The sequence below is a fragment of the Protopterus annectens genome, chromosome 17.part0, assembly GCF_019279795.1.
Source record: "Protopterus annectens isolate FY-2018-M chromosome 17.part0, PAN1.0, whole genome shotgun sequence".
Classification (NCBI taxonomy): Eukaryota; Metazoa; Chordata; order Ceratodontiformes; family Protopteridae; genus Protopterus; species Protopterus annectens.
Genome location: NC_056751.1, coordinates 742137346 through 742149845, shown reverse-complemented (window position 1 = coordinate 742149845; position 12500 = coordinate 742137346).

The window sequence follows — 12500 nt, the reverse complement described above, 5'->3', positions numbered from 1 at the left end:
TTACACTTGAATATGGAGAGTAGGGAACTTTATTTAATGTGGATGGGGAGTCGGTTTTGTAACAGCTGTATCCTCTGCAAGATACAACTGTCCCTCAAACTGTTCTGTTGATGTTATAGAAAATGTTTATATCCCCAGACCGAGTATTTTCGATGCCATTAGACTTTCTGATATAGATGCACACTAAGTCCATCAGTAATGGGTTGGAGGATGCCTTGTATGACAGATACAGGTAACCTCTTAGGAGTTTGTAGGATACCGAGTATAGCAACAGGGAGTTGAGGCAGTTCATGCAAGACATGCTGTTTAGGCCTTGTTTCCTATTAGCAAGGTATCAATGTGGATGTTCCAGTTGTTGCATGTATCTGGGCAGATACATGCCAAAGGGGGTATTATAGTCAATGATTGGCCTAGTCAGGCTGAGTAAAGGGGGGCAATGACATCCCTAGATACAGACACAATACTTTTGTTTATAACCTGTGCAAGATAGAAGGATTTTATTGCAACAATAGACACATGTTGGTGAAAAGTTAGGTCACTGTCCACATAAGTTCCCAAATCCCAAATAACAAGGTCAACTCCTAGGAGAACATTGTCAATGTAGTAGTTCCCTGGGGTAGATGACTTCCCAAATTATGCAATAATGTATTTTTGGTATTTAGTTTCTGTTACTTATTTGAAACAAACCTTCCTGCAGGATGGCTAAGTCATTTGGGTATTCAATGACTGCTCCTAGCTTGCAGTAATCTGCAAACTTAGTTAGCCAGAGGCCTTTGGTATTGGCTTTTACTTCAGAAAAGTAGATGCTAAATGGGAGCGGTCCCAGTGCATAACTCTGGGGAACTCCACTGGTGACTAATCTCTTTGTGGAGGTAACTTCCCTTATTTTGATTATCTTCATCCTATCTCTGAGCCATTCAGCAATCTATTGGGTGACATAGGGGTTTATTCCCGGTTTATTTAGCTTTCCTACAATGTCTGAGTTTGGAACTATGTCAAGAGTTTTGGCCAAGTTCAGGTATGAGCTGTGTACCATTTTGCCTTCATCCACTGCTTTGGTGACATTTTTAAAATAAAATCAACCAGGTTGAGTAAGCATGAACTGCCCTTAATGAATCCAAACTGAGATGGGTCCAGTGTCTGGAAGTTCTTTGTGTCCTGACTGATTTATTCCATGGTAAATCTTTCCATAGCTTTGCATATGCCGCTGATCAGATTTATGGGTCTGTAATTGTCTGGATCTGTGGAAGGTCCTCCCTTTTGCAAGGGAATAACTGTACACATTCTCCATTCACTTGGTACAAAACCTGTATGGAGACTGAGATTGAACAGTGTTGTTAGGGGTGTGGCTGAGATTGAACAGTGTTGTTAGGGGGTGTGGATAAATCAAGCTTCATGCTATTTAAGATGCATGCAGGGATATTGGGATATTGTCATGACCCACCAATGCAGTATTTTTAGCTTTTGATAGCACTTTTATGACTTGGTGTTCTGTGATAGCTGGAGGCAAGCCAGTTTCAGGTATCTCTTGAGTGACAGATGGAAGGGGGGAGAGAGGGGTAAAGTTAGCGTTAAATTTATCAGCCAGTACATTTGCTATATCTTCAGCCTCAGCGTCATTAACATTATTCATAATCAGCTCAGCACATGGCTGCATTGTGCTTTTAACAGTGCGAACATAACCAAAAATGCCTTGTGATTGCCTTTGGCTTGAGTGGCTATTTTAACCTGAAACTTGGTTTTGGTGGATTTTATTAAGCTCCTGAGTTGTTTGTTTATTTCAGTAACAAAAGCTTTAACATTGTAGGACCTAATGTTCTTACTTTTGATCAAAATTCTTTTCTTTCTATTATAAAGCTTGTTGATGTTATGGTTCCACCGTGAGGGTTTGTTTCTGGGTTTTGCCCTGCACTTGCTTCTAAGGGGTACAGCTGCATCTGTGCAGCTGTTTACATGCTGGTATAGTGTGGTGGTGTACATTTCTGTGTATTCAGTGGAGTTAACTGGATTTAGTGGGGATTTGAAGCTTGCCAATGTATCACTTTGGAATAGGTACTTTGTGTTAAAGAAATTTCTAAAGGTACTTTGGGTTGAAGTTTTATTTCAAGTGAGACTGCTTTGTGGTCAGATCTAACATGTACTGAAGATTCTGAAAAACCAAAACATGAAGCTGGAACCACAAATGACTGTCCACACTGGTTGATAAGTTAAGCGCTTTCTTTCATTTAATATGAACAAACTTCTTCAGAACTGTGATGAAGATACACAAGGGTGGGGCAAGATGCTCCGATATTTGTAAGGACAAGCTCCAAGATATTATTCCCCCTAGTAGGTACACCTGACTAATTATTCCAGGATGTTTGACAAAGTCCGGGAATCTCTGTGGTTGTGCACTAGCAGTGGTGCAGGTTCCCTGTCTATAATAGTTTAGATCACCAAGGAAAACGGGTACTGGGTTCAATACCGAGTGATTCTAGTTCCTGTAGATAGGGGTTGTGGCTTACTTTTGTCAATAGATGGAGTCCTGTAACTAGCTAATATATGGTAAAGGACCATTCGGATGCATATCTGGACATGAAGAATCTCTAGTGCATCACCTTGCTTTACCAGCGTTGCTGTGAGTCTCTTTTGGAGTCAGATTGACACACCTCCACCTTTTTTCCCCTCCTGCGCAGTGTCTGGTTTAAATGTGTGGAAGGTGTTATAGCCCTGTACATCAACAGACCAGGTCAATTATTTAGATGTCACCTTGGTTAAAGAAGTGGATGGCTTCCGTTCATGTGTATATAGGAAACCGAGTTTTTCCAACAGTTATTTACACTATAACAGTTCGCACCCTAAATTTCAGAAGAGGTCTATTCTCAAGGGTCAATTTGTCAGGGCTTCCCGCATGACCTCGGATGACCTTAACTTTCATCAAGAGGGTGACAAGCTCACATCTCTATTTCTAGCTTGGGGTTACCCCATTGCATTGATTAATTCAGTCAGGGAAGAGGTTCAGTCAGCTAGGGGTTCTAGATTTGGTCCCATTTTAGGTACGAAAAAAACAGTGAACAATATGGACCCTACTTACAGTTCTCTTACCCCATTTGGTTCTAGTCAGGTGTTCATTATAGAAGACAGTCTAGATGTGGGGGATATTAGAAATATTGTTCAAAAGGAATTAAAATCCTTTGTGGATTTTACCGATTTGAATAACTTAAAGGGTTTGACTTGTAAATTTGTATATAGAAAGGGTTTAAATATCAAGAGAATTTTGGAACAGAACACTAACCATAATAATTTTGAACAGCGTAGAAAAGGTACATTCCGTTGTGATAGGTGTCCACAGTGTAAGTATGTTATAAATCAGGAGTATATTTACTTGGAGAGTAGGAACAGGAAAATTTGTTCCCATCATTTTTACAACTGTAATTCTACTGGCATAGTTTACTTGGCTATATGTGTATGTTGCCAAGCATTCTATGTCGGTAAAACAGAAAGGCAACTTAAAAGACGCATTTATGAGCATGTCTATGAAATACAGAAAAAATGCACCACTAATGCACTTTACAGACATGCAGTTGTATGTGAGTCTGCATCTTTTAAATTTTTTGTGTTGGAAGCAGTTATTAAATGTAATAGGGGAGGCCATTGGGCAGCACGTCTTTCTCACAAGGAAACGTACTGGCAGATTTTGTTACAAGCTAATAAATTTCCAGGCCTGAACGAATCTATTTCTATCATGCCCTATTTAAAGTTAAGGGCAGATCATTTATAGGACTGAGATATTATTATCAACACTATTTTTAAATGTTTACGTAATGAATATTTTACTACATATGTTTTGCACAACTTTAAATTGTGGAACTGTACAGAATTTATTTACAGATTACGACTACTTATTTTTAATTTTAATCAATCTGTTATTGTAGACAGAGTAATAGTTGTATTTAAGATATGTGTGCTACAATTTTTGCTCTGCTATTTGTTCATTGTGTTTTTAAAAAAATTTTAAAACATATTTAATTATACTATTTGTGACCTATATTATAAACATGGGTTTTGGTTTAAAGTAAAATGCAGTACCTTGTGTGAAGTGCATACATATATATAATATATATTTTCATATGTTCAATTGGTAGCAAAAAGTAGTACTTCAGTAGTGTTTTTTCTTTAATTTAAAGAACAGTTTTGTGGACAATTATTTAATTATTGCATCAATTTATCAATTAGTGATGTATAAAAAGTAGGGACACAACTGAATGTTTCTATCTGATGAAGTTGTACTGTCGACGAAAACGTTTTACCAATTTTGTGGCGTTAATACAATAAACGTGCTTGTGGAGTTCGTTGTCTGGAGGTGTTCTCTATTGTGGTTGTCCTTATCGAGTGGTTGGCTCTTCAGGGCAGCTGTTCCTGGCTTGCTTGTTTTTTCGTGGAGTTTGTTTATTTTGCATTTCTTCTTTGGCTTGGAGTGTTCTCCACTATGTTAAACCATGTCTCAGTCACTACACAGATGTCAATGTCCTCCAGGCCAAGCAGAGCTTTCAGGGAGTGGAGTTTCTTATTTAGGCTCCTAGCATTGATCAGTAATACCTTCATATTTCCTTTGCTTGTTTCATTATGTTGGTAGGCTTATCAGGTTGGCATTGCATATAAAAGGTACTAGGCACTATGGAGAGTCAACAATGTCTTTGCCAATAATTGAAAACCTAGAGGGGACAGATCCAGGTCATCCCTGGCAAAGCAGCATGGTCTGTCGAAGTATCCTCCCAGGCTGACAAATATTGGACCTCCTTTGAATGACAACAAAAATAATTACTGAAGTTAATTATTTTTTGCTGATATTGCAGCATCATTCTTGAAGAAGGTACAATGATAGGCTCATACCTACCTTGAACACATAGTCTGAGAGTTCCATTATGTCTCTCTTCATATACTCCAGGGTGGTACAGCTCACATCATTGACAGCAGCATGAAAAACATGTGTGATCTGATGGATCCTGGCACCAGACAAACAACTAACAGTCACTCTTTCCTTGCTCAGCTTGGTAAGAGGTACATCTGTATGTCTTACAATGAAGCCACAGATTACAAGAATTTCTGGTTGGGTCAATGCCTGCCATATCAGCTCAGCATCTGTTTGTTTGGGACTGCTTGTGCTATGTGAGGAAGAAGGCTTAATATACAGAGTGTGCTTTGTGCCTGTGTTGTGTTTTGGGGGGGTCTTTGAAGTTTAGACAAGTTAATCTTTAGAACCACAGCATATGAATTATTATGTGTATTATGATGGCACTGGAGAGGTGTGATATGTGGTGCACTGCTGATGATTTTGGTGTCGGAGTTTTCAGTGTGTGAGATTCCTCCAGCAGTCTCCAAGGCTGTTATATATGTACATCTCTCACACAGTGTGTTATGCTGTTTGAGTAACAGATGATCATCAGACAGCATGAGACAATTCTTACAGTGTCTCAAGGTACCCATCTCAATGAGGGTGGCTAGAGAAGCTGTGGGAAGTACTGGTCTATGATACTGACAGGAATGGCTCTGGGGGCAGGGGTAACTAAAACTGCTTGGAGCTCTGTTTTACAATATTATTTGGGTAGACTTGCTACTGAGTATTTAAATTTCAGTACAAAACAACTAGGCTGGAAACCTTCTGTCAGCAGTGGGAACCAGTAAACTAATTATAGTAAAAAAAAACAAAATTCACTAATTTGATGCTAAAATCAGAGCAAGCAGTATCAGAATACTTTTTTTTCCAAAGGTCTTTTAGCTTGGTGAGTAGTTTAAGGGGAGAGACTTTGCAAAATGATACTTATGTGCTTATTGTCAACAGCCAATAATGGGGAGAAGGAGGGACTTACATTGTCAAATTATCATAAGGGGTGGGCAACAACAGATACATTGGGTTTAAGAACACAACTACAATAAAGTGGGAGGGAAAACAATTAGACACTTAGCTCTAAGCTGACTGGGCTGGAACTTTGCCAATGCAAAGTCAAATCCAGAACTAGCCTGATATACATTCAGTACTTAACAATGAAACTAGGGTTTAATAATAATAGTCAGGCCACATAAACCACAAAATGCAGTGCAATATTACTAAAATAGGCGTAAAGGCCTTAGCTAAAGCAAATACAGGCTGTTAAAATGAATTTAAAATCAGATCAAGAAATGAAAATGCGTATTTGTCTTTCCCTGTGTAATGGAACTATTGCAATGCAACACTAATTAAAAAAATCACAACGAATAGCAACTTTATTACAATATACATACGCCAACCCCAATGCACTCTACCTTGAAGCAGTAATGGAAGTACTTATATGCAGCATTAATTACTATATATTTATGTATTACAAACTATGTATAGGCACTCACTCTAACACTACACCCCCAAATATGAAAATGTCAAAGCAGGTAGGTAATCGGTATTCTCACTTCTCAACAGAACTTTGCAAGTATACAATCCATCCATCTACTCTTTCATTTAATTTTTTTGCCTACAAAAACAAATCTGCATGCATAGATGTGTTTTAAATGTGCTGTGAAGATTTATAATAAAACCCTTAAAATAATACTCTAAAAATAAAGTGGCATTTTTCATCATCCCTCATAGAAAGTGTACTGCTTGTTTATCATTATATTATTCTGTTTTCCACTATTCCAATGTCCCCTCCCAGCTTACTTATTTATTTATTTAACATTTGTTTACCGGGAAAGTAAACCGACTGAACACAGGTCCTTTTTCAGCGGAGGCCCAGGGAGGAAAGCTCCACATTAGACAACAGAGATTACTAGAAGCATCCACATAGTACATCAAGATTTTCGCATATCCGTTATACACAATGAGAAAAAAAGTTTTCAAGACAGCAGTCAGATTGTGCATTAACAATTATAGCATAACCAAATTATAATGCTATAATTATACACAATTTTCTGCATTATATCTCCATGGTGCAGGAATTATCTGGTGGGGCATTTACATCAGAGTTAGTTGAGTATCACCCCCAGAAGCAATACAGTTATAGTGAGAAGGGACAGAGTGTGAAATGCTAAGGGAAGATAGTAGAGTTACAGAGTCTAGCATTAAGTAAGAATGATTTAAGTTCTTTTTTAAAGTGGTGTTTATCAATAATTGATCATATATTAGGGGGTAGGGTGTTCCAAAGCTTGTCTGTACTTGATGAAAAGAGTGACTGGCCAGCTATGCTGTCTACTGTGGTAAATGTTAACAAAGCTTTGTTACTTGAACATAGAGGGCGAGTGGTACTATAAGGTTGCACTAGATTCTGAAGGGGGAGAATTGTTTCAGGTTGGTGGATAAGAGTGTAAAGAGTGAGAAGTTGGTTACAGGTAAGTAAGTTAGGTAGCTCCAGCCAGCTTAAGAGTTTGAGTGCTAAGCAATGGTGTTCTCTGTAGTTGAGGTCAGTGGCAAATTTCGCTATTTTATTGTAGCAGCGTTCCAGTTTTGTGAGGTCACCCTTTTTTTGGTTGGTAAAATTGGATGAGGCACACAACAAAGTGGAGATAAGATGGGTAGTTGCAAGGGTAGTTTTAGTACAATTTGTTAGGTACTGTTTGTGTCGATAAAGACTACCAAGTTTTTTATGAACTTTTTGATGGTGTGGGCTATATGCAAGTCAAATTTGAGTGAGCAGTCAATAGTGACACTTGAGTTTAGTTTGAGGTACTGGAAAAATGATGGTGAGGTTATCAGGTGATATACTGAAAGGAGGTGGAAGGTCTCGTGGTTGTCCTGGGAAGGATGAGTTGTGAGTCAGATAACCATTCTTCAACTTCAGAGAATGCTTCCTGAGTAATTAAGAGGTAGCAGCACATATTAAGGTGGAATCATCTGCATATAGGACAAGGGATGCTTGGCCTGTGGCAGTATATAGTTTGTTAGTGAAGAGAGTCAATAGAAGTGGTCCAAGGATGGATCCCTGCGGGACACCCAGATTCACAGGAAGTAGATGAGATGTATTGTTTTGCCATAGGACTGCTTGTTTCCAACTTGTAAGATAGGCTTTGAACCAGTTGACAGTGGAGCAACTAAGGTTAAATTCTGTTAGGGTGTTTAGAAGTTTATAGTGAGAGACCATGTCAAATGCCTTTGACAGGTCAAGGAAAGTAAAGGAGATTATAAGACCACTATTCCTATAATGGATGATTGTGTCAGTAAAGGATAAAAGGGCAGTAGAGGTGCTGTGACAGGAGCAAAAGCCATGCTGGGACTTGGAAAGGAGATTATTTTTAAGAAGATGGGACATAATTTGAGTATGGAGGCATCTTTTGTGGATTTAAGAGAGGGGACAGGATGGTGATGGGTCTAAAATTGGTAAGTTCTGTTGAGCCCCCCCCTTATGTAAAGGAATGATGTGGGATATCTTCCATATTGATGGGATTTATTGTTCAGTTTTGTATCTATTTATTAGGATACAAATAGGGTATGTAATGTCTTCTGCTGCTATTTTTAGGAAGTCTACGGGAAGTTTGTCAGCTGCGAGAGTAGTGGGTTTAAGTTTTAGTAGGTGTTTTTTTAATAACATTAACTGGAACCAGATGAAAGGAGAATTTATTTATTTTATTTATTTTATTTTACATTTGTTGACCGGGCTAGTCCAGCTGGATATATGTCCATTTTCAGTGGAGCCCCGGGGAGAAAAGCTCCACAAACAACAACCAAATAGGACAAGACAAAGATATTTACAGTAGAAATTAGTACATTACAAAATTTTATAACATATTACATACCTAGGATTTTATATTCTGTATTCCAGTAGGGAAAAAGCTGATGTAAAAATAACCTAGATACAACAGTAGTTTTAATTAATAATGGAAATTATATCTAAGAGATACTATAGATACTAAGGTCACACAAAAAAAAAATCAAAAGAAAAACAGTAGTTTTAAATGTATCGAGTATACAAAAGCAAAATACAAGGACACAGTTATAGCGTTCAGTCTCACAGGAGATGTGGTCTTATATGAAAACGGTTGGTCATTCAATAGTATACACATATTTACATGAGGAAAAATCCTCAGACTGGACAAGCACAATATTATCAGCGAGTAATAGGCTAGGAATCAAGGGAGTCTTGAAAAGGGGTATATGGTGGTTAGTCTGGGCTATCACAGGGGCACAGCCAGTGTGATGTGAGGTAGGGTTTGAGCTTGCTTTTAAATAGGTTAACTGAGGATAGTGAGGTTAGCTGACTTGGGAGGCTGTTCCAGGCTTTACCTACTGTATTAGAGAACAGGGTGTCACCAGCTGAATTGTTGGATTTAGATATTTGTGCAAGTAGTTTATTAGATGAGTGTAAGGTTTTGAGATTGTTATAGGGGATGACTAGGGATGTAAGTATGGGTGTATTTTGAGGTAGATACTGGATCTTATGGGCTACTATTAGTTGACTGAAAAGTATTAGATTTTGCAACACTAACCATCCAAGATGATTCAAGCTGACACAGTGATGAGTTCTATAGGAGGACCCAGCTACAAATCTGACAATATTGTTGTAGGAGGATGAGAGTTTACTCAGATTACTTCTGCATATTTTGGTATAGATAGGGGAGGCAAAGAGCAGGGTAGAGATAAGGTGGGTGCGAGCAATGGTGACCCTGGCTACAGGAGTTAGAAAGGGTTTGATTCTGTAGAGGGAACCTAGTTTCTTATTTACTGTTTTATGGTGTTATTAATGTGAGGTTCAAAAGATAAGTTATTATCTATTAGTACTCCGAGTAGTTTGGTGGTTGGTTCGGGGGATATTGTAGTTCCATTATTTGAGGTAATAGTAAAGTTAAGTGGGGAGGTTCTGCGGGTGGGGGTGAATAGTAGCATTTTAGTTTTTTTGGGTTTAAGATAAGACACCTATGTAGGAGCCAATTTTCGACTGTGCTAAAGGTCTTTTGGGTTAGTGACTGAAGTTCTGATTGGGTAGTAGCAGAGCATATGAGTGTGGGGTCGTCAGCGTATTGGATACAGTCAGCTTGTGGGATTACAGAATGGAGGTCATTTGTGAAGATGGAGAAGAGTAAAGGACCCACTATGGATCCTTGAGGGACCCCTAGGGCAACTGGGGGGTGGGAAGATAAAGTATTATCCCATAGTACAGCCTGCCGCCTATTATCTAGGTATGATTGGAACCACTGTATAGGTAAGGGCATCCAATGACAGGTTTTTGAGTGTGTCTATGAGGAGGTGGTGGTTAACCATGTCAAATGCTTTAGACAGGTCGATAAAAAGGGCTGAGGATAGAGTGTCATTATTACGATTACTGTTAATATGGTTAGTGAAGGATAAGAGAGCAGAGGTGGTGCTATGAAATGGTCTAAAGCCATGTTGACAGGGTGCTAGTAGATTGTTTTCAAGTAGGTAGGGTAACAGTTGCAAATTAATACATTTCTCCATTATTTTTGCCAAAGGAGATAATATGGCTATGACCCTGTAATTAGAGAACTCCTTGGAGTTACCACCTTTGTGCAGGGGGATAATGTGAGAGACTTTCCAGATTAAGGGGATAGTTCCTTCAGTGATAGTTCTGTTAATGAGGATGGATATGGGGTAGGCTATGACTTTAGCAGCTTTTTGCAGGTATTCTGCAGGTAGGAGATCTGCAGAGAGTGTGGAGGGTTTTAGTTTCTGGATGAGGTTAAAGATGAGTGATGTGGGCACTGGTTAAAAATGAAATAAAGGAGGATTGTTGGTAGAGGTTGTGGTAGAGCATGAGGTGCTAGGGGACAGCTGGTTGGCTAGGGATTGTATTGTTTCAGTAAAAAATGGGTTAAATGAATCTGCTATTTGGATGGTATTGTTGTGATCAGAGCCAGAGGGAGTGGGAGTGCTTGAGTGTCCGGGGTGTAGGAGGTTATTAATGCCAAGCCAGAATTTTTGAGGATTATTTTGGTGGGTTTGTTGAAGCTGGCAGTAATAGTTTCTTTTATCGGCTAATATGGCTTTTTTTGTTTTGTTTCTTAGCTGTCTGAATTGTAAGTGATCTGAGGGGCTTTTTGTTGAATGCCATTTGGCCCATAGTTTATTTCTTTGGAGGATTTTTTGTTTGGTAGTTTTGGTGAGCCATGGTGCTGGTTTAGTTCTGATTCTAACTTTGCGTAATGGGGCATGGCAATCTAAAATGGAAAGAAATTTTGAATTAAAGTATTTAACTGCATTATCTAGTGGGAGGTGTTTCAGGGGTGACCAGTCACAGGTGCTTAGTTCAGTTTGAAAGTTAGCAGGGTTAAAATATTTGTTAGTACGAATAGTTCTGCAGATGGTTGAGTTTGGAACTTCGGTTTTAGATCTGATCAGATAGGTAAGCAAGTGGTCACTTATGTCCTCTTGGAGGGTGCCTGTTTTATAGTTTTGTTGGGGAGTATTAGTGAGTATCCAGTTAAGAGTACTTGTTTTGTTGTTAAGTTTATTGGTATGGGTAGGGGATATTATAGTTTGGGTAAAACCATATAGGTTAATATGAGTAGAAGGCTGCTCAGATATACAGGAGTTCCAGTTTATGTTAAAGTCTCCAAGTATAATGGTTTCTTGGGGGTAGTTGCTTGAGAGCCAGCTGAGGATAGCCTCTAATGTGTTGATGTTATTGCCTGGGGGAAGATCGACACAGATTAGATATATAGCTTTACTTTTGTTAAGCTGAATCTTAGTTAAAAGAATCTCTGCATTGTTGGAAAGTGGAGGTTTGGGGTCTAGCAAGGTAACTTGTAATCCATTCTTATATAGAATGGCTACACCTCCACCTTTCTTAGTATTACGGTCAAGTCTCAGGATATTGTAGCCAGGGGGTAAAACTACACTGTCTTGTATTGATGGATTAAGCCATGGTTCAGACAGACAGAGGATGTCAAAAGAATGTACATCTATAAGGGCATGCAGGTGAGCAACTTTATTATTGATGCTATGAATGTTAAGCTGAGCTATCAGGAGAGAGTTGGGGGGCTTGGTAAGCGTGTGTGTGATAGTAGGAGTTGGTGTATCAAACTGTGTAGCTGTGATTGTGGTAGGACCAGGGTTTGGGTGTATATCACCATCTAAAAGGGAGTGGACCTGTACTGTGCTGTTTTTATTTTTCATACCTTTCAACTGTTCATATTTTTGCAGAATGTCTAGATTTTTGCTTCATATTTTTGTTCCATTTTTCATAAAAGTTTGGTTTTCTGGCAAATTAGAGGCAAACCATTAAAGAATGAAGTTAGAAAATAATGACAGACAACTGAGTTTCAGGCTTTTCCAAGACATATTTACATTGTGAGCAATGGCCACATTTCACTATAACTCCATTGATATGGTTGGAACAGGCCTTTCCACCAGGATTTTAAAACACACATCTTTTTTTGTAAACTACAAGGGGCTTAGGCCCCACCCTATTGAGGTGCTCCTGTTCAAAACAAAAACACTCCAGTTTTTATTAATAATACTATAAATGCCATCAAAATGCATATTGTATGTTAAAACCAGTTCAGTTGTCTTAGCATTTAATTGGTGAGAGAATTGGTTCATG